Below are 24767 nucleotides of genomic sequence, written 5' to 3' on the forward strand. Positions count from 1 at the left end.
AAGATTTACATATAATGTACTCACCTCCTTGTCATCCAAGATGTTCATGTCCGTCTTTCTTCAGTCGTAAAGGAAATAATGTTTTTTGAGGAAAACATTTCAGCATTTTTCTCCATATAATGGACTGATATGGTGCCCCGATTTTGAGCTTCCGAAATGCAGTTTAAATGCGGCTTCAAACAATCCCAAATGCAGTTGTAAACAATCCCAGCCAAGAAAGAAGGGTCTTATTTAGCAAAACGATCAGTTATTTTCATAAAAATAATACAATTTATATACTTTTTAATCTCAACCACTCGTCTTGTGTTACTCCTGCCTGGACTGTTTTTTTCTGGTTCATGACAGTTAGGGTATATGAAAAACTCCTATCTCATGTTCTCCCTCAACTTCAAAATCATCCTATATCGCTGTTTTACCTTTTTTGTTAAGGGTGTTTGATCTCCTTTGCATGTTCACTTTGAATAGACTGGGTTGGTACTTCTGCAGCGATGAAAATACGATTGGAGTTTTTTGACATAACCTAACTGTCTTGAGCCAGAATACACAGAGTTCAAGGAGAGCAAGGCAAGACGAGCATTTGAGAATAAAAAGTATTTAAACTGTATTTTTTTAAATGAAAATAACCAATCATTTCGCTAGATAAGACCCTTCTTCCTTGGCTGAGATCGACTGAGAAAAACGCTGAAATGTTTTCCTCAAAAAACATAATTTCATTACAACTGAAGAAAGAAAGACATGAGCATCTTGGATGACAAGGGGGTGAGTACATTATATGTGAATCTTTGTTTTGGAAGTGGACTTATTACTACATAGTTACTATTTATTGCGATGCTTACAAAGTCACTAAATTATTTTTTTGAAGTAAATGTAAAAATGCATACTGTAAATGCATTAGCCTGATATCTCACAATACCGCAAAAGGTTAGCCTGATAACTAACCCCCCTAACTAATTAGCCTGACAACTTATCACACTCTACACAATTTTCTAACCCTACACATCATTACCCAATAACAGCACACCTTCGTAGAGAGCTAAGAGGTGGCATGACAACAACATTCAGTAAATCCAGCATTGGCCCGTCTTAGCAAGTGGCGGTTCTGTCAACAAGCCCGAACCAGCTTCACGCTTATCACTGAGCCCTCTGAAAAAAAAATGCCAAAAACGCTGACTCCAAGCATTCGTCTTGACTTTATAGATGTGAATGTCATATCCTATCTGCCTAGGTGGGACGTAAAAATAAGACAGGAGCACTGTTCATTCGGCATTCTGCTGCCCTGGCACCTGTGGGAAAAGCAATCTGGCATCCCTCCATCACCACCTCTACCCTCCTGTCCCAGGTGTAAAAAGGTGTTGTCCACTAGTTGAACCTTGCCCACAGCACACAGTCAGAGGTGATGTGACAGATGGAAAAAAGCTGTTTATTTGGCTTGTGCTCAGTTTTTGAACTGACAGGTAAAACCTGGCCCTGCTTCCCTGCTCCTGACAGATGTGGCCATTAGTTCTAACACACTAGCATACCAACCAGTTTAAAGTGGCAACACCTCACTGACTGAGGAGTGAGGGAGCTCTGATTGCAGTCAGACTCAGAGTGCTAAACTCCTTCACTGACAACAACAGGAAAAAAAACTCCAGACTTTCACCGAAACCAGTGATTATGCTCATTTCGCTGTCCTTTTCAGACCTAATGAATCAATAAATGGAGGCCGTATTATTATTCTGGAAGGGAGCAGTGAAGAATTATAGTCTCAAATGCAACTCGGCTCACAACAATGTCTTAAAGGGACAGTTCACCCAAAAATGTCATTTATCAGCAGCCATTACTCCAAGTCTTTAGTGTCAAACGATTCTTCAGAAATCATTCTAATATGCTGATTTGTTTCAAGAAATATTATCGGTTTTAAACACAGATGCAGCGATTAATCACCAAACACAAATAAATACACACATTTTGTTATGATAAGTCATTTGCAACCATATATCTACAACAAACATTTTATGTTCTGTAACTACAATATTTAGAGGGGGAAAACAACACAACAGAACTAACATTTGTATTGTAGAAGCACCTTAAACTTTCTTCCAGATGTTAACACTATTTCTACATATATTTACCAAACAGATCACCCTGTGGACATGAAAATGTATGTCGGAGACTAAACAAAACCCCAACAATGGGAATGAGTGATTCAGAGATTCACATGGCTGGTCCACATCAGTGACACACAGCACCAGTGGCTGGCAAAAGCATTAAGATGACTTTTCATGGTTCAGAGCGCAGGGCACCTGCTTCCTACAGAGGTTTCTTCAAGGCATGTTTGTACACAAAATGACCAGTCGCCTTAAAGACCACTGAGTGAATCATGTGGTTTAAGAGATCTGAGCCTACAGGCTAAAGCAAACCGCTGCTAAACGCAGCCTTGGACACGTCACACACCAAACAGGCTCCACTGTCCTCCAACGCATGAACTGCTCCATTTTACAAAAGAAAACTTTTTTTTTTTTTAAACAAAAATGCTCTTTTGATTCTGGTAATAAACAGTATTTAAATTAAACTCATTCCCACTAAATGGCATTTAAATATCATATACTAACAATTTACAAACAGAATAACATGAAATAACCACATTTTTAAATAACCACACCAAACAACTTACCACTGAGGTTTAAGTCCAGTAAGTCAATGTTTTCTGTCTGGAGAGCCTCTAAAAGTTATTTTAAACGATTAGGATTCTGTTTTTAGAAAAAGACCAGACTAATTTCACAATGGATTCCAAGATTTTCTATTTCATCACACATCTGTTCAAACCTTTGTGGAAGTTAACGCTGGATCCTGCTGCGAGGAAAATGACCTCCTTTGACCAAATATAATAACCTGTCAAAAAAGGACTACTTGCTTAAGTATTAGAAAAGGTCAGAGGAAAATTAGGAAGTAAAATTTCTTCCTCATGTCAAATTTAATTGCCCAAATGTCCCAGTGCTCCCCCTTGTGTCAGTTGTTTAAATGAAAAATGTATTATATTGGTGAGGCACTTACTATGGAAGTAATTTTGACCAGTTATTTAAGGAAGCAAGAATGTGAATTGAATATTAAAAACACACTTAGGATACATTAATGCTTCTGATAAAATGGTTGTAAAATTTTGTGTAATTTGTATATTTTTGTAAATAGTTTTGTCCTTTTTAATGATCATTTTAAGGTTTATGATGTTATGATGTCATAGTAGTGTAGCTGTAACTGTGTAAATATTTTGTGTCACAAATAAAAGCATATTAACACAGGCTAACTGTTGAGTATTTTAATATTTACAGTTTTACCCTATTTACTTCAAGCCCCTCACTGTAATGCAGAGTAAAAAAATGAGGTTAAATTATTTAAATTTCCCTATATATATTTAGGGCTGTCAAATGGTTGATCGCGATTAATCATATACAAAATAAAAGTCCTAATATATGTGTGTGTACTGTGTGTAATTATTATGTATATATAAATACAAACACATTCATGTATATATTTAAGAAATATTTACAAGTATATGTATTTATTGCAATTTTTATATAATTTATATTATATATAAACAATATTGTATATTGTATAATTATATAATATTAATATATTATTTTGTACATAATATATTTCTTTTAAATATATACATTAATTTGTTTGTATTTATATATACATAATAATTACACACAGTACACACACATATATTAGGCAAACTCAAACTTTTATTTTGTATGCGATTAATCACGATTAATCGTTTGACAGCCTTTATATATATATTTATATTTACAAAGGGTAAAATTGGTAAATATATATTTGTGGCAATATAAAAATGTTGCATTTTGGATGCATATACAATTTATATTTTTATATTTAATAAAAAAGTGTGTGTGTGTGTCATATATATATATATATATATATATAGTTGTTTTGTTTTTTTTTTGATACAAAAATTAAATGCTTTCAACTAACTATCTAGTCTTCTAGTCTATCTTGTATTGAACCCAGAAAACTAACCTTAACCAAATTATTGGTCTACACAAATGAGTGATTTGTTTTGATTGATCTGACTAGTTAATATGCAAGAAAATTAGATATTGACAGACTTTTTTTTTTTTTTTTTTTTTTGTAAAAGTGCTGTTGATGATTGAGCTTAATTTCTCTTGAACCCAGAATATTCTAATTGGCCATATATTGTGGGTCTAAACATCTAAAATCACATATTTTTTTTTTTTTTTTTTTTTAATGAATTAAAATATGGAATATGCATATGATGTTTTTTTTTTAGTATTAATTTTTAGAATAAAGTTGTAGGATTAAAAAAAAATACTAATAATAACATATTCTTCAAATCTATTCATGAGTCTTTATAGGAAACTTCTCTATTAAGGACAAATGAACACGTTAAATGTAATAAAATTAAATTAAGATGAATGCGTTTGCATATTTCACTGTCCATAATGTTTCCTGCGGTGTCATTAAGCATACAACAGATGCAAAAGAGTCAAATTATTCAGTGTTCGTTTAAATTATGTAAGGGTGTTATCACAGATTGTGTTGGTTTGGCATATTGTAGGTGTTAATGAGACTTTTTCTAAACCTAGAAAACAAAGGAAATAAAAAAAATAAAACATACACCAATAATCACGGCCTTAACAATTCCCCATACACTCTCTCCTGAGTTAAAGTGGCCACATTCTTCTTTCTTATCGTGTTGAGATTTCAGAGTCATTATATCCAATCAAAGACACAAGACAGAAATGAAATGAGCGTGGCTCTTGGGTAGAGTAATGGATCCAGAATGTTTCAATCTCGAGGTAGATGGAAACACACGGGCTAGATTCAACAGTCCTGAACCCGCTTCGTCTTGGGTCATTGACATCTTTCTTACAAATTCAAATACAAAATGCCTCCTCGACCCATTCACAATCACAATTCAAATACCTCTTTAGAAATCAATTTGTCACACTGTTCTGTGTCTCGTTTGTGATCGTTAATTAAGGAAACTTGTAGCAATTGCTTTGTCGAATTAGACCTCGTCAGCCTTCTGTGCTTGTAATTGTTGCTCTCGATGCTTTATGCTGGTGTAGTAGCCCTTGATTACCTCTTGCATATGCATTTCAACGTGAATTACTTTCACAGCACAACCAGCTTTTGATCAGGCCGGTGTAAGTGGCGTCTCATCCTGTGTGGCTATTTGCATACTAATTCCATATTGACTTGATTTCCGAGGTAATTAGAGAGACATAGCCAGGCATACTGGCAGATTAATTCCTTTACTTTTCTTTTCATTGACATTTCTTTTATTGCACAAGGTCTCAGTGTCACATTGGCCGTACAGGAACATTGCGCAAAAGCAAACAGATGCGATGCGCCCCCACCCGAAATGATAACATTTGCCTTCCATCAAATTATCTTGTAAATGAGAAGAAAATAGCACGCTTGTCTTCAATTACAGGAAATGATAGAGGACCGCATAAAAACAAGCACCTTAAGCCATTCTTGGTATGCAAACGCTGCTCATTTGCTGGTAATGACTCCTCTTTAGGCTTCAACTGCATGTAGACCATGCAAAACTGCACAGATATGGAAATGACACTGGTGTGAAAAACCCAAAGACTATTATTCCTTGTCCTTTTATGGCTGCTGCATTGTGAGCCATATTGTCTGTGCCGCCTTAAGACTGTGGTGTGACTTGATTAGGTAATCAATTTGGATGTTACCTGGTGATGAATTTTACCACTGTGATAAAATCAAAGGGTTAAGATTTTGCTAGTTAGCACATTCCAGTAAGCCCCTGCTGGTAGACAAAAAGCATCTTTCTCTATTGACGGCCATTCAGATGTAGCTTTGTGTTCTGGAAAAATAAATTCATTTATATTTGGTTCAAAGTCAGAGTTGGAAATGGCTTGAAAAAAAAAAAAGTTGAAAAAAAAATGTATATATGCAAATTGTATAATATCCAAGATACACATTTTTAGTAATTGTGCAGTTAATTCTCATATTGTATTTTCATAAAGTTTTGGAATATTTGTTCTCTCCACAAATTTGTCACTACCAAAAGTAATATATATTGTAATATATAATAGTAATATTTTCATTACCACAGTAATATATAATTTAGTAAGAAGGGTTATATTGAACTATTAAGATTTTGCTTACATTTTTTTTTTATTTGATTAAAAAAGGTTTCAGAGGTAAATCAATAACAAATAAAATTTTATTTTATTTTATTTTATTTTAATTTATTTTTAATTTTTTTTTGCCATTTTCACCTTTATTATGACAGGACAGATCAGAGCTTACAGGAAGTGAAGTGGGAGAGAGATGGGGGGGCAAGATCAGGAAAGGTCCTTGAGTCGGGATTCGAACTCAGGATGCCTGTAGCGCAACGGAGCTGTATGTCAGCAAGCTGCCAAGGCTACTGACGCCGACAACAATTACAATTTTAACAATATTTCAAGTGTTTTCAAGATTTGTTGTATCTTCAATCCAATTTTTCTTTGTAAAAGGCAAAAAGAAAATTTCATACTGATTTCAAACTTAAAGGGGCCATCGGATGCAAAGTTTACTTTTACATGTTGTTTGAACTTTAATGTGTGTTGGCAGTGTGTGTACACATCTACCCTATAATGATAAAAATCCATGCAGTGGATTTAAATTAATTTGTAAAAATAATATTCCCTTTTTCAAATCGAGCCACTCTCAGATGTGGCGTCACACTGACAGAGGCCACTCCCACGATAGTTGATTGACATAAGCGTCTTACCTCAGACACGCCCAAAATCAGCTGTAACAGTCCAACCTCCATTGTGTCGATGCCGGAGCAGGGATGTAAGTTAGACAAGAATATCTCAGATTGAGATGTTGTGTTGCTGGATGTAATAATGAACATAGTGGTCGTCATTTACTCCCGACATCTGAGCCGCTGAAGATGCAGTGGATTACATTTGTTTGTGAAGAGAATGCGCCTCCCAATCTACATAAATGCGTCTATGTTCGCACAAACCATTCGTGATCCGGCTTCACTTACAGCAGAAGTGAGTATAAGGGTTTTTATGAATATTTGTGATCGCCCTTCCTAATAACCTGCTATAGCAAGTTTAGCGGCTAAACGCGGCTAAAGTAAACAGGTTCGTCACTCCACAGAGAGGGGCGGAGCGAGCAGAGCTCATTAGCATTTAAAGCAGCTTCAACCAGAACAGGATGACTTTTGTAGAGCTAATTTTGGCAAGGTAAAAAAGGTGTTTTTTTACACTACCATTGAGAATTATTAACCAAAGTATAACATAGACTTTTCATTAAGACCCTAAAGAATCATATCAACTTGTGGGAAATGGGCATCCGATTAACCCCTTAAGGTTTTATTAGTTTGAATATACATTGAGCCAAAAACTACCTTAACAACTTAGTTGATAATTCAATGTATTTATTTTTAACAAAACATCCCATGTTTTGTTCGTGACTACACATTTTTTTTTGTTAGTGACAATAATGTTTTGGTGGTGACCAAGTTTTTTATACAGAATTTTAACCCACATACTAAAACACTACTAAAACATACTAAAATACTAAAAATTTGCAAAACTGCACTAAAATTTTGTCTTTTCCTCAAAATAAACGATTATGTGCAAAAAAAAATATCTTTTTGATTTTTTTTTTTTTAAGTGAAGTTAAATAAATATATATATATATATATTATTTAACTTCACTTAAAAAAAAAATCAAAAAGATATTTTTAAAAACAACAATGGAAAAAATGCAAAAATAATTTCAATATCATTTTCATAAATTGATATTTAGGGGTTAAGGTTCAAGACAGCCACCTCCCAATTGCAAGTACCCACTAAATGATGATTTTACATATATTAAGCTCACTCATATTTAAAATATTATTGTGGGTTTCAATAGATAATAAAAGGACCTTAGTAAACATCTAAGATTTGGATACTTAATTGCTTTTTAAATGTGTTTTTTGTTTGTGGGACAGCATGGCCCATATATACATATGTGGCAATATAAAACTACTTTGGTTGAGTCTACACTGGTAAAAATGAATTATTTGTTCTGACTGATTTAATCTGAAAGAAAATTAGATATTGACAGATAGGCTCCTCACATCCAATAATGAGAGGTCTCGGCAGTTGACGGTTAAAGGACCCATACAGATAACCTTTGACCCGTGGTCATTAACGGTCACCATAATCCCCTGAGCTACTTTGGAAACAGGTCATCGGATTGTGGCTCGCTCAATGCCAGACATTCTGGTACTATGGGGTGACGGCAACACATGCCAGCAGCAAACTGTGATGGTGATGATGATAATACAACAGTGCAGTACTTCTGTAACCCTGTCACTTCTTCCTACATTCATGGTGATATTTTATTTGAACCCTGCCTTCCACTGAACATGTGCACATATTTATTGACGTAAGAGGACATGCTTCATACTGCCTTGCTAGAGTATAAAGCATGTAATGTTTCGTGGGCTGGAAAGCAGACACAGACCTCAAAAGAGCCACCTGGGTGTTTGTTGACCTACATAGGTAACCATATGGTGGTGTTCATACAGTAAATCATACGTGCAGAACCATGATGCAATATAGATCAATTCAAAGACGTGCTCAGAGCATTTTATCTTTTCCAACCTAAAACATGACATTCCTGTGGAAGCCTGTTTCCGACACTTAATAAATAAAGTTATTGCAACCTTTTATCTCACAATTCTAACTTTTTTCTTACAATTGCAGGTTTACACAAACTCACAATTCTGACTTTTTTTCTCAGAAGTGTGAAATATAAACACAGTTGCAAGTTATAAAGTCAGAACTGCGTTATATTAACTCGCAATTGCGATATAAACTCCCAGTTTTTACTTTTTTGCTTAGAATTGCCATATAAACTTGCAAATGGGAGGTATTAAGTCAGAACTGCAAGACATAAACTCACAATTCTAACTTTTTCTCAGAATTACAAGTTTATATCTCGCAATTGTGACTTTTTTCTCAGAACTGCGAGTTTATAAAACAGTTGCGAGTTAAGTAAGAATTGTAAGATATAAACTCGCAATTCTGAGAACATATCAATCTTTCTTTCCCTCAAAATTGGACTTCATAACTTGCAATTGCGAATTTATATCTTACAATTCTGAAAAAAAAGTCAAAATTGTGAGATATAAACTTGCAATTGTGAGAAAAAAGTCAGAATTTACGAGATACAAACTTGCATTTGCAAGAAAAAAGTCAGAATTGCAAGTTATCTAGTAATTCAGACTTTATTTCTCGCAATTGTGAGTTATTATCACATAATTCTGAGAAAAAAGTCAAGAAGTCGCAATTGCGATATAAACTCCCAGTTTTTTTTGTTTTTTTTTGCTTAGAATTGTAAGGTATTAAGTCAGAATTGTGAGACATAAACTTGCAATTCTGGGAAATAAAGTTGCAATTCTGAGAAATATTTATAAACTCAAATTCTGACTTTTTTCTCAGAATTGCGAGCTTATAAACAATTGCGAGTTATTAAGTCAGAATTGTAAGATATAAACTTGCAATTCTGAGAACATATCAGTTTCAAAATTGGACTTTATAACTCGCAATTGCGAGTTTATATCTCACAATTCTGAAGAAAAAGTCAGAATTGTGAGATACAAATTTGCATTTGTAGCATTATTTTTGGGAATTATTAGGAATTTAATCAGGAATTATCCAAGATCTAACAGGAACAAAATGAGATGACAGAAAATTGATCTGCAAATACTTAGAATCATTTTTAGCATTTTAACTTCATAATCACAATAATGCAACTTAATTATCAAAAATACATTTGTTTTTGTTTTTTTTTTCATTTAGCTCAGAAATCTGAGGGGCTACTGTATGTGCTTCTCACTAGACTTCTGCAATCAGTAATTGTAAGTCATTAGTGGTCTGTTGTAATATGGACTGAAAACATTCCTGAGCTGTTACTTATTTAGAAACATATATTTCCAATTATAAGACACGGTTATCACAAGTGATGTTGGCTGAAGTGTATATTATTAGTCTAGGCACACAGCAATAAATTTCCACATTATTATACACCAGGCTGTTAATTATACAGAAATAAATAATGTGCATTCACAAGTCTCCACGTTTACTGAAAAAAATGAGGAATTGCTGCACATTAATAATGTTGTAGTTGGGAAGAGTGTCTCGAAAATGATGCAAGGAGGTTGTCATCATTTCGCTGCACATCAGTCAGTATGTCTATTTTCTGTCTGTCTTGTTTTCTGCTTAATGCTGCAGTAGAAGGTTTTATAATGAGACAAGTATGTAACAAGTAATGTGTGTTTTGCAAACATCTGGTTTTTATAGGACTTCACATGACATGGGAATTAAAACAAAACAAAATAAACATCTTTTAATAGTATATAATTATTATCACTTAATTCCAATTGTTGCAAATACTATTATACTACAATAACACCCAAAAATATTAAATAAAATGTTACTCTATCATGATAAATTTTTGGGTGAACTATGCCTTTAGGATACTGGAAACTGAGAAAGACAATGAAACAGTGAGATTGGTAACAAAGGAAAAGTGAGAAATGGAGTTAGAGAGGAGATAGCCCTTGTGTGTCTTGATATATATCAAAATAATGGTGCAACAAGATGTCTTACACATGCTTTTGTCTGCAAGCTGTGCTTGTAACACACCTCTCTCCTGTTGATATGGTCGGAGAAAACCTGTCGGGGCGACAGCTGTCAATCAGACTTTATCAGCCAGGAAGATTTAAGTGTGTTTATGGGTTTATGTGCATATGAATGCACATGTGGGATAGATGCAGATGCAAGATCTGCTGAGGCAGAACAAAACCATAAGCCTGAAGATTTCTCCAGATGTCTAACAAATTATGTTGGGTGTCAGAACAGATTATGTTGGGGCATCATTTACATACACTGTAAAATTGGTGACACTATACCTACATTGCAGAAAAATTCGATTTATTCTTTGGACTTTAAGAAGGACAAAGGAACATACATGCCACAAATAATGCTCTGCTTTTTACCTGACGGATCAACTGGATTAAGGTAATTCAGGAAATTTGTGAAAAGACCCCACTGATCTGCAAGAAAAAGCAGTATCCCCCCGACTTGCTTTGAGCAAAATCATTTTTATTTATTTATTTATTTATTTATTTATTAAAATGGACTCTGACCTGGGACACTCTCTACACAGACAGCAAACGTTATACAAATACAGCAAATTCAAATATTTATTACAAGTTGTTTTTAACTAATTCATGAAGTTTGTACATAATATTGTAATTTTAAAATACTATTGAATTTTATTTATGCAACTTAGCTTGTTTTATTGTCCTCAAAGTTTTTTTTTTTTCCCTTTCTTTTCTTTTTTTAATCAAATGTAAATTCATGCACTGTAAAAATGCATATTTTCCAGTTTATGAAACATTTTGAGTCTCAAATACTCTTGAAACGACACAAAAACCCTTGTCAGACCAACGGAATTGCCCCAAATGTTGTCCCAACTAGTCAAACATAGTTGTCTGAACAAAGAATTTCATATTGTTGAAATGCTAAGGCTTTGTGAGTTCCCAGCATGCATTGCGCATGAATAAATTATGCAGTTACTGTTATAAGATTATTTTTTTTGCTGTTTGTTGACTTAATTTAAACTTTTTGTTGTCGTGTTGTCATTATTGTTAGTTATCTGTTGCACTGTGATGTAAAGAGCTCATCTTTTTAACATTTGTTGGTTGCAACCGTTGAGGTTTGTGTGTCTAGCTTTGAGGCCTAGAGCACGTTTAACCACTTATATCTGTTTGCTGGATATCTTACTCTTACAAGATGTTTTACAAAAAAAAGACAATTTTGTCTACATATTAGACTAAGTTATCCATTAAGGTTTCTATAACAATTCACTGTTTGTCATTTGTAAATAAACAAAAAAATCATACATAAAAAAAATTAATTACCTCAGTGGCAGTAATTGTTGTTTCAGTTGCTGTGACGAGTTTTTCTATTACCAAAATGAGACAATCAGCATTGCTATTTGGCTAAACAAAGTACTTACAGAGAATAACTAAAAAATTCAAAAGTATTACTGCATCAAGTTGCCTTACTTTTTAAAGTTTTCTCAACTATTTATTTTTTACAGTGTATTCCAGTCACATTTTCTTGGTTAAATAAACATCACTTACACTATCAGAAAAAGAAAAAAAAAGAAAATAAAAATCTGATTTATAATTTTACATTGACAATTTAATCAATATTCTGTTTATTAAAGCTGTGTATGCATCACATCAAGGTGGTGTTTTTAAGCATTTTACATTTATTAAAATAAGAACTCAGGGCAGTAAAAAATTAACAATATATTTTTATGTGAACTGTTCAGCTATTCTTTTTAATAGTTAACTATTTTTGAATTTTTCAGGTCATCAGTCATTAAAGCTTGGTAAATGTTGGTCACAGACACAGAGATTTACTTTACATTTAATCAAAAAATTTGATAACTGACTAAAAATCCCCACAGATTATGTTTTCATGCCATTTTAAGTCTTATTTTGGTATAATAAATAGGTTACATGTGACCTTGGACCACAAAACCAGTCATAAGGGTCAGTTTTTCCAAATTGACATTTATACAGCATCTGAAAGCTAAATAAGCTTTCCATTGATATATGGTTTGCTATGATAGAACAATATTTGGTCGAGATACTACTATTCGAACATCGGGAATCTGAGGGTGCAAAAAAATCAAAATATTGAGAAAATCACAGTTAAAGTTGTCGAAATAAAGTTCTTAACATTGCACATTACTAATCAAAAATTAAGTTTTGATATATTTACAGTAGGAATTTTACAATGTATCTTAATGGAACATGATCTTTACTTAATATCCTAATGATTTTTGGCATAAAACAAAAATCAATCATTTTGACCCATACAGTGTATTTTTGGCTATTGCCACAAATATACCCCAGCGACTTAAGACTGGGTTTGTGTTCCAGGGTCACATATCTAAGTGTGTGCGTTGTTTATTTACTTTTTAAATTATTCTTCCATTAACGCCATTATATTGTTCATTCAGACTGATTCACAAAAGCATAACATGCACAAACACAAGAGGCGGGATTTACTGCATGAACCAATCACAGCTGAACATAACCAGCCACATCCAATCATAATGTGATGGAGGAACTCACGTGACTTTCCCCCATTCATTTTCAATTACTAAACTCACCACACACTTTAGGTTTGTTAAAACTCAATGGGCTCAGGAGAAGCGAGAGAGATGCGGACTCCCGCTGTAACTTTACCTGCTATTGTCGCTGTTGGACAATGTTTAGAGTTATTTAGACACTTTTCTAATGCTATTTTTTAAAATACTTTTATTTTGTACAATATATTTTTTTTCTCATCCAATATTTTGAGGAGACACTGCCTCCCTTGCCTCCTCTAAGGAAATGCCTATGATATATGCCCCCCAATTTATAAACTATGAGCTCAAAGAAAATTTTGGTGGCATTTATGTGTCAAACATGCAAATATGATTATTTTCAACATGGCTTGAGTCTTGAATGCACCAACTGCACTCCTTGTAGAAAACAAACAATGTATGAAAAACATGGCATTTCCTGGCAGAAAATTACCAATACTTTTTATGGTAAGTTTGCAGATATTTCACTTCAGTCCTAATGCACAACAAAATGCATAATTTAAAAAATGTGTAAAGCCCCATTGAGGGAGAAAAAAAAAAAAATTCTACTATGCCAATTCACAATGCTAAAAGACTCAGTCTCCTTGTTTAGAGATTTTTCTGGTTGATAATGTCTACACCAGTTTTTTTTGCATTTCTCCAGCCAGTATCATTATTAGCCCTTGCCCCTTGATCTGAAACTCCTGCCGTCTTACTGTCTAATTGTCATCCACCTCTAATCCAGGTCAGGCCTCCACACAGATGTTCAGGGAAATGAGCAGAGTCAGAGCGTTCTCATCCTCTTATTACTACAGCAGCAAAGAGCCAAAACCCACACTTTAATTAAGGTGAAATGAAGATCAAACCCATACAGTTTAGTATCATATCCATAACCTAATTTAGACATTAGAATGAAAGCCGTGAGTTCAAGAACTTCAGCCATTGTTTACAGGGAGTGCCAAAACACAAGACAGGCCACATGGCAGAAGCGCTTTCTAACTTGCCTCTATGACTGTAATTACTCATAATTCACTTGAGTGGTTTTAATGAAGGAATCAAACCTGTCAGGGTGATCCGAGTGAATTCGGTTCTCCCCTCTTCTGTCGCGAACTTTCCCCGGGTGCCTTAGTAATTCTATCCATGTGCGTCTCTTGTGGCTGAGGCTCGATACACAAAGCATGACGAAATTCACTGGGTGATTGAAAGAGCACCTTCCGTTCCGCAGAGGAGTTTCAGCAGCTTCCAGGATTTAATCAATCGAAGCGTTAAGTGCAATTCAGGTCACACAGCACATAGCACATCCTGGGCCGCTTCGCCTTTGCCTCGCACAACAGCTTTTACACGTGTTGTAGATCTCGTTTCGTGTGGTCAGAGAATCGAGGATACTCTGGATACGTGCCCTTTCTGACTTTTGAGGTCTAAACAATGGGACTGAACACGAATCAGAGGTTACCAGGGTTGGGAAATTAAAACAGCTTCTTGTCAGTTTGTAAGTTGGAATTTGAATTTATTTGACCATGTTCCACAGGAGAATAAATAAAAATTTTAACTGAAATTACAAGAATTCAAATAATTAAACAGAATGAAAAAAAAATACTTCTACTACAACTAATAACAATAATATTAGCATTCTATAACATCACAACTACAATATATTGACAATTAAACTTTTATATACAGTTTTATGTGAAAGTTTGGGAGAAAATGTGAATAGTTTTAACAAAACATTTTTATTTAGTACTGTTCTGAGTAAGATATTTTACATAAAAGATGTTTACATAGCCCACAAGACAAAAAAAAAAAAAAAAAAAGCTGAAATTATTAAATAACCCCCTGCAAAAGTTTGGGAACCCTTGGTTCTTAATACTGTGTGTGGTTACCTGGATGATCTACGACTGTTTTTTGTTTTGTGATGGTTGTTCATAAGTCCCTTGTTTGATCTGAACAGTTAAACTGAGCACTGTTCTTCAGAAAAATTCTCCAGGTCTTGCAGATTCTTCCGTTTTCCAGTATCTTTTGCATATTTGAACCCTTTCCAGCAGTGACTGTATAATTTTGAGATCCATCTTTCACACTAAGGACAATTGAGGGACTCAAACACAACTATTAAAAAAGGTTCAAACATTCACTGACGCCCCAGAAAGAAACATGATGCATTAGAAACCGGGGGGTGAAAACTTTTGGACAAAATGAAGATTATTTTTTCTTATTTTGTTGAAATATAATTTTTTTCCATTTAATGCTGCCCTTCGGAAGCAACAGAAGATAACTGTATGTTTCCTGGAAGACAAATTAAGTACAATTGACCCTGATCTTGAAATTCAAAAAGTTTTCACCCCCCAGCTCCCTCTGTGTTTCCCTCTGGAGCATCAGAGAATGTTTGAACCTTTTTAATAGTTGTGTTTAAGTCCCTCAGTTGTCCTGAAAAGATGGATCTCAAAATCATACAGTCACTGCTGGAAAAGGTACAAACATGCAAAAGATGCTGGAAAACTTCATTACTGTAGTCCTCAGTGTCACATGATCCTTTAGAAATCGTTCTAAGATGCTGATTATTATCAGTGTTGGAAACGGTTTCATTTTTAATTTTAATTTTATTTATTTATTTTTTAGTAACGTGCAATACTTTTTTTGAGGACTCTTTGAAAAGTTAAACAGCATTTATTAAAAATAGTAATCTTTCCTAGCAATTTCCACTACTGTTCAACAGTTTGGGGTAAGTAAATTAATATTTTTATTCAGCAGGGATGAACCCCCAACCCTAAACCCTACCAATACTGACTGGCGGGGGTCAAAATCCGACACCTGAAAGCGAAACCTATTGAGAGCTTTATCTGTAACGGTGTACGAAAACTATTAAATAGTGATCTCTGTTTTACCACCCCTAGTGTTCATTTCTGTTGGAAACTGCACTGGTAGTTATTGGTATTTCGCGTCTTGCGAAAAAGTTTCCACAAGTACGTTTTTGTCATTAGATCAGGATTTCTCTACAGTCCCACTATTTATATTACATAGCACCAGTTTTTACAAACTGAAGGTTTATTCACAAAATTCAATTCATTTTTTATATCCAGCACAGCCAATGAGGCTTGACATGTTGTCTGAAGGTAAAGAACCCCACTGGTCATTTATTCAGGCAAAGACAATCAACCATAAAACTTTTATCACATATTCTTGAAAGATATTGATTAAAGGCTGTTGTAAGTCATCCATCTTAATCACAGCCTAAAAAATTAAATAATTCCACCGATGAAGCTAGTGCCATCTACATAATTATGTTTTAGAGACCTAATCTTATATCCTGTGAAAACTTTGAGCATCTGGAATGGCCTGTTATACCTTAATGATGTTAAAGATGCTAATATACAGTATAGAACAGATGACACAAAAACATTGATTACAAACAAATACTGATACTCTTACTATTGTAATACAATAATTACTGCAATGCCTATGTAAACGCTTTTGTTGTGCCACATTACATCACACACAAACCCAAGCGCAATCATCTCTCAATTCAAAACACTCATTCTCCACCCTTTCATGAAATTACTATTTGTTAATTTAGACATTCACTGATTCATTTTCATGTGCATTCATATTCATTTATTTTACTACTACAGACGCATGTAGCGAGTAAAAGGGAATGAGATATGGGTCAGGGATTTACGCAGTGCATTTGAAAAGGAATAGGAGATTGGCTCTGTATAGAGAGACGAGCTCTGACCTCAACGCCTCCTGTGAAGGAAACCTGGTCAAAAAACATTTCAAAGTAAGGATGTATGTGTGGTGTGCTCACAGTGAGGGGGAAAAAAATGAACATCAAACCCCAACAATTCTAAAATGCTCTTTTTTGTTTCTTCTCTGGTCATGTAAGGTTAACACTTGATTTTAAGACTGTCTCACTGTGTTTGGGCGAATAATCTGAGGATTTGCACGCCGTTCTGTGGTCTTTCACACCATTCTCGGCGTGTTGCAGCTTAAGGAAGCGTGCTGCAATATGAATTGAAACTGTATAGAGCAATTAAAATTTACAGTAGGTGCTTCTTGATTGGAGTAGAACATTTTAAGACTTTTTTGTCACCAAAAGATTAGCACAAAATTGAATTCATGTAGCTCCCTCAGCATCTGTGTGTAAAATAAATAAATAAATAAACTGCCTTTTTTCCCGATCTGATGCAAGTCAATGACAAACAAGACAGAAACTAGTCTCCAGGCGTAATTGCAAGTAGGGAGCTAAAAGTAAAATTACATTAAAACAGGAACTCAGACGGAAATGGGCTGTTTTCTTGGTGGAATACAGGTGCATTCTTACTATTCCTTCTGGAGTCAAGTTAAAAAGTTTCTGGCTAAAAACTTTAGGGAGAAAACGTCTCAGCCTACGTTTATCTTACCTAGATTCTCTCAGAAAGCCACCATTCCATGGGTATTCGCTTTAAAGGTCTTTTTATTTTTATTTTTTTATTTTTTTTGTTCCCAAGGTTTTCAAAGACCTGCTGCTTGGAGCAGGGCAAGTAAAGGAGACGTGTGTAAAAGAAGTCTTTTTACTTTGCCAGAATGTGTTGAAAGGCACAAAACACTGACTCTAATATAAAAAGAGCTCTTCTCACTATAGCGTTTTTCAAACAGAATTCACAATAGTTGTATTGCAAAGATAAAATGTACTTCAGACCATTTTGAAAATGATATTACAGTTCCTCTGTTCAGTCACAGACTGTCCACCTTAAGTACAGCAATGTAATTTATACTATATTTTACATTACACTCAAGCCATTTATTAGTGTGGTGACAATAAGCCCATGCATCACGATCCGTGGATTTTCTGAATGCATTACAATTCTCTCTGGAATCGATTCTGAGCTTATTTTTTTTTACAGCAGATGGTGTTCTAATCAGTGTTTGCGAAAGTTACTTTTAAAAGTAATGCATTACAATTTTGCGTTACTCCTTGCGTTAGTTACTTTGTATGGAAAGTAATGTTACACGTTACTTTTGCATTACTTTTTAAATCTGGGCTTGCTTCTTTGTTTTTGACATAAAACAATTCTAATTTAAAAGATCTTTTACACCAAAAGTGAAATGAATTCACATCAGGCTAAAAGAAAAGTACAGGAGATCACTCTTCAGCTATAAAAAAAATAAATAAATAAATAAAAAATAAAAAAAGCACAAATGTTAGTTTATCTAAAGTAATTTTTGCTTATTAGTATGGTTGAATTGCATCATTGAAGGACAGAAGCAAAAAAACTGATTAAATACACAAAGGATATTTCTTTTATTTAACATATTTAATTACTGCAGGGTTGCATCATATTCTGAGTTTGCATTTCAATGTTTTTATTCATTTTGTGAAATACTGAATCTGTTTTTTGTGAGTGAGATGAATTAATGTTTGTTCACATTTAGTCTAGAATACAGTAACATCATGTTTACTCCCAATTTCCCAACAGGAGATTTGTCAATCAATAAATGGGGAAAAAAATAACTGCCGTTACTTATTTGAAAAAAAAAAAAAGTCTTAGAAATTTAAAAGTAATGCGTTACTTTAGTAGTTACTTTAAAAAAAGTAGCATTATTACGTAACCCGCATTACTTGTAATGTGTTACCCCCAACACTGGTTCTAATCTAGTTTTTAATCACACATTCAAAAGCTCACGAAGAATAGCGTCATATAATTCTGATGTAAGATTATTGTAAACACAGCCCACAGTCAATAACCTTGTAATTTGCTCCAACCTTTTCAAACTTTATGAATGATTATTTTAGGTTCAAGTGTGTGTAAGGAATTGAAAGCAAGCAGAGGACGGCTGTTTCTAATGCATGCAGTGCAATCTAAGCTCAGAATTCAAGACTGAATCTTGAAAATCTCAGAATCGATTCACGATGCATTGATTTATCGTTGTAACCTTTTTATTTATCATAATTAGTTTTCTGATCCAAGATTTGAAATCTATTAAATCCAGTTCAAGTCTTACTATTACAAACGCTGACCGTTGTATGAGTTCAAACTTTTTGACTAACATTTCTAACATTCCTTTAAAATAAAACATTCACTGAAAGTCTTGCCAGAGGAAGCCGAATACAGAGATTGTGAGCCCATGGTTTTACTGTCAGAATGAATGGCATTGAGCCGGCTGTGAGACACCTTGATAAAACTGCAATTATTCTCACGAGACGGTGGCCTGAGGTGGTACATGCATCAGTTCAAGGTGAGGAATAGACATTTTAACACCAATGATTTTAACTACAGGTATCTGATCTCGACCTAGAGCATGTCAGGGATACACCAAAAGTTGGGTATTTTCATATGTGCCACTAAATAATTTATCATTCATTAATAAATGTACATTTATGTACGTAAAATATGTGACACAATGTGCTATATATTAATAATAATAACAGATTTAGTTACTGTGTCAAATCAGAAATATTATAATTTAAATTTGTTCTACTTAAAGAAGTTGCTTACTTCCAGAATAATCATTTCGTGATAATTTACTCACCCCCATGTCATCCAAAAGACAGCTGCAAAAGATTTGAGCTTTTGGAGGAAAACATTGCAGGATTTTTCTCCATATAGTGGACTTCAATGGGGATCAATGAGTTGAAGATCCAAATTGCAGGTTCAATGCAGCTTCAAAGTGCTCTACACGAATCCAGCCAAGGAATAGCGGCGTTATCTACTGAAACGATCAGTGCTTTTCTTAAACTGAAAATAGAAATTTATTTATTTTTTAACCACATATGCTTGTCTTGCACTGCGATGCACTTCCGCAACTTCACGCATTACATAATCACGTTTGAAATGCCACGCATGGTCAGTTCTTTGTCTGTGTACTTCGGTGGGGTAGGACAAAAAAAACCTTTCATTTTCTCCTCCAACTTCAAAATCCAACATTGTCGTTTTACCTATTTATGTGAAGGGCGACTGACTTTCTTTGCACGCTCGCTTTGTAAACACCGAGTCGGTACTACCACCTACGTCATGTGTGCGTGATTACATAATGCGTGAGGTTAAGCGTGTAAGACAAGCTTCTGTGGCTAAAAAGTATACAAAATTGTATTTTTCTTAGAAAATGACACACTGTTTCACTAAATAAGACCGTTATTCCTTGGCTGGGATTGTGTAGACCCCAATGAAGCTGCGCTGAAACTGCATTTTCAATCCACTGACCACCACTGAAGTCCACTATTTAGAGAAAAATCCTGGAATGTTTTCCTCAAAAACCGTAATTTTTTTTCAACTAAAGAAAGAAAGACAGACATGAACATCTTGGATGACATGGGGTGAGTAAATTGTCAGTAAATTTTCATTCTGGAAGTGAACTAATCCTTTAATTAATCGGACACTTAAAAAGAAAAAGTAACCTCTATTGGTATCGTCATGAGAAAAAAAAAAACTTTTTGTTAACTTTCTGATATTGATATTTTGTTAAAACTTTTGATATTGTTATCATATTCACGAAAGGATGATGACGCATTTATGACTGGCAGGCTGTTGAGCTGTGAATTCTGTTCTTTAAAATTACCAGAAAGTCGTTTTCACTTTTAAGCGTCTGCCAGCATCTCACTTTGAGGCAAATTATTACACAGGAGAAAAGTATCTCCAAACAAAAAGCACCTAATCCTCTTTATTCGGCTCTTTAAAAGTGAGTCTTCCACAGGGATAGTGCATTAAGCCAGGTTTGACACAGTCAGTGTGTGTACAGCTTTGTCTGTGTTTTTGCAGGCTCTGTCGGCCTTCTGCACCCTCTGTAATTTTCGAGCTTTTCGTGGACAGAGATGGTGAACAATGATGAAAAGCCACAGTGGTTTGCCTCCCTCTGCATCACCTCTTACTTTGAAAGGTTCAGATTTTTTATAGGGTATCAGGTGTTTGTGTCGTGCTTTAATTTTGTCATTTTTGTGCTTTAATTGTGTCATTGTATTAGGTTTAGTCTGAATAAAATAAATTTAAAACAACAGATAAACAGTATCTTATTTAATCAATTGTTAAAGGGTCAGTTCACCCCGCCAAAAAAAATGAAAGTTCCAAACCTGCATGACTTTCTCTTTTCGGTGGATCAAAAGCGGTGAATTTTTAAAGAATATCCTTTTTTCCAATTTCTTTTTCATTGAAATGAAAGTGAATCTAGAGTGTGTCTGTCAAAATAATGACAAAAAAGCACCATAAAAGTAGTTCAAAAATCCACCTTTTGAGTTCCACAGAAGAGAGTCATATTGGTTTAAAACGAGTAAACGACAACAGAATGTTAATTTGCGGGTGAACTATTTCTTTAATCTAAATTTAGGAAGCTGATGCAACCCAATAAACCTGTCATTTACCATATTAATTATTAAGTACGCCAGTAGAATCTAAGGTTTGATCAATTTTAGATATATTTTATCCAGATTTCAGTTTTCTGTGCTTCCTCTCACAGCCTTTGCATGCATCAGTAATGTTTAATTTAGTACTATATTGTTTAAATGATCCAAAGCCTAGAGCTGCCAAATGATTGAATCTATTTTTAGTTCTCCAAGAGAAGGATGACTCACAACTCTTTTAAAACAGCACAGCCAAGGTTTGGTACAAATGCAAGCTCATTTATTGTCCACCAACATATAACTCACCGATATCTATCCAAGTTCAATTATTCATTTATGCATTTATGCATCACTTTGCATTTCTGAGTGTGATAATATTCTGAATGGATGTGAGTACTAAAGTTTAATGTATTGACTGACTCCTATTTTATATCTTTTTAGGAATATGCAAAGCAGAAAAAACTATTTTGTTAGACTTCAGAGCCATTTTTAGCTCAATTGTTCATTGTTTCAGTGGTTTTTACCCTATAAAACCCATGGATTTATTCCATAGCGACACAAATGAGCTACCATCCTCCTCTGTGCTATTATCTGATGGGTGAAATTAAATGTCAAAGATGTGTCATGTCGCACAGAATCGCCATCACTCGTGACTCCAGACGCGGGCCAGAGCGCATGACCTCGAGGCTTTGATCAAGATAACCAGGTGTCCACTCCCCTTAACACAACAGCTTCAAAGTAAAGCCATCCATTTATCAGTTTGCCATCACTAGACAGGAACAGTTTGTGGTTCGCTTTGAAAAAAGGTTCACCTCAAGGTTTTCTTTCATTCTCCGCCTAAGCCCCCGAACTCCTGCGTTTCCTGCATTAATCGTAGCACTAAAAATACAAATATAAACAACATTGGGTTCATGGAAGGCTTTGATAAATCCAGCCCTGAGGTCCTGTTTTCATGTTCTTTTAAAACTCAGCATGAAATCAAAATCGAACCTGTTTTCTATAACACGTTTATGGATCACGGTCATAGTGTGCAAGATACAATTGCATTTAAAGGGATCGTTCATTCAAAAATTTAAACCCTGTCATTAATTACTCCCCCTTCTTGTTGGTTTAAACATGTAAAACCTTTGTTCATCTTTGGAACACAATTAAGATATTTTTGATGAAATCTGAGAGTTTTCTGACCCTTGCATAGACAGCAACACAACTACCATGTTAAAGGCCTAGAAAGGTAGTAAGGACCAGGAGGCATTTGTCATGGTACTCACATGAACATGCATCGGAGACTGACACAGAAGAGCAGAAATTGTTGAATAAAGTCGTTATTTTTGTTTTCTTTGCGCACAAAAATTATTCTCGTAGCTTTATAAAATTAAGGTTGAACCACTGATGTCACATGGACTATTTTAACAATGTCCTCACTACCTTTCTGGGCCTTCAATGTGATAGTTGCATTGCTGTCTATGCAGGGTCAGAAAACTCTTGGATTTTATCAAAAATATTCTAATTTGTGTTCAAAAGATGAACAAAGTTCTTACAGGTTTGGAACAACATTAGGGTGAGTAATTAATAACAGAATTTTCATTTTTAGCTGAACTATCCCTTTAAAGCTAACAATAACAATAACAATGCCTTATTGCCAGATTATAAGATTTAAATGAGTTCCAAACATGCTGACTTTCTTAAAGGAGAAGTCCACTTCCAGAACAACAATTTACAAATAATTTACTCACCCCCTTGCCATCCAAGATGTTCATGTCTTTTTGTCTTCAGTCGTGAAGAAATTATGGTTTTTGAGGAAAGCATTTCAGGATTTTTCTTCATATAATGGACTTGATTGGTGCCCCAATTCTGAACTTCCAAAATATAGTTTAAATGCAGCTTCAAAGGGCTCTGAATGATCCCAGCCAAGGAAGAAGGGTCTTATCTAGTGAAACAATCAGTCAAATTATTATTTTTTTTTTTTTTAAAAAATACAAATTTGTATACTTTTTAAGCACAAAAGCTTGTTTTAGCACAGGCTCTGGGATGTGCGTTCACGATGCTACAAATTAGTGATGGGTCGTTCTTGAACGATTTGTTCGTTTTGAATGAATCTTTAATGTGACTCGGAAAGAACGAGTCGTCTCGGGGAGTGATTCGTTCAGTCGCGCATGTGCAAAATCCTATTAGGTTCTGTACTGGAATTAGTTCACCTGTTTTGAGTCTTCGGGTTTTTCGAGTCATTCGTTCATCTTATGGGGCTGTCACGTGATGAACAAACGACTCGCATCCGAAAACTTGTCAGATAAGAGGTGAGCTAATCATAGACTAAAGACCCAGGTAAACAATAATTTAATCTTTTCTGTTTCTTATAGCATTATAGTTGTGTCTTGTTTGTAGTGTGATCAATGTTTGTGTAAGCAGTAGATGTGTTAGGGAAGTAACACGTAACATTTTAATTATATTTTGCTAAAATGAGCGAAATGAACGAAATGAACAAAATGACTTGAAAAAAGATTTGTTCATTTTGCCGAACAAGACTCAAAGATCTGAGTCGGTAAAATGATCCGAACTTCCCATCACTACTATGAATCACGTCTAAGTTCATCGTCTAAAAAAGGTAGAGAATGGCGAAAAACTCCATCTTATTTTCTCCTACAACTTCAGAATCGTCCGACATCGTTGTAGCTTTTGTCGTTTGACTTACTGTCACTTTCTTAAGTCTTTGCGTGTTCGCTTTGGGTCTGTAGTTCCGCCTACATTCGGTGTGACCTTTTGACCTGATTCAATAGTACGTGAACACGAATCCTAGAACCTGTGCTACACGAGCTTTTGTGCTTAAAAAGTATACAAATTTTTATTTTCAGAAAAAAAAATGACAGATCATTTCGCTAGATAAGACCCTTCTTCCTCGGCTGGAATCTTTTAAAGCCCTTTGAAGCTGCATTTAAATGACATTTTGGAAGTTTGAAATCGGGGCACCAATCAAGTCCATTACATGAAGAAAAATCCTGAAATGTTTTCCTCAAAAAACATTATTTCTTAACGACTGAAGACAGAAAGACATGAACATCTTGGATGACAAGAGGGTGAGTAAATTATTTGTAAATTGTTGTTCTGGAAGTGGACTTCTCCTTTAAGTCAGCTATACATGAATCACATTTCAACTAACAACTTCAGATATTGATGTTTCTGTTGACAGTGGAAATATATCATTAGCAAAAGGTGGTCAATAAATAGCTTTTGTGATTGACACTAGAAAACTAGTTCTGAAGGATAC

This window comes from Labeo rohita, chromosome 19, assembly GCF_022985175.1.
Source record: "Labeo rohita strain BAU-BD-2019 chromosome 19, IGBB_LRoh.1.0, whole genome shotgun sequence".
Classification (NCBI taxonomy): Eukaryota; Metazoa; Chordata; class Actinopteri; order Cypriniformes; family Cyprinidae; genus Labeo; species Labeo rohita.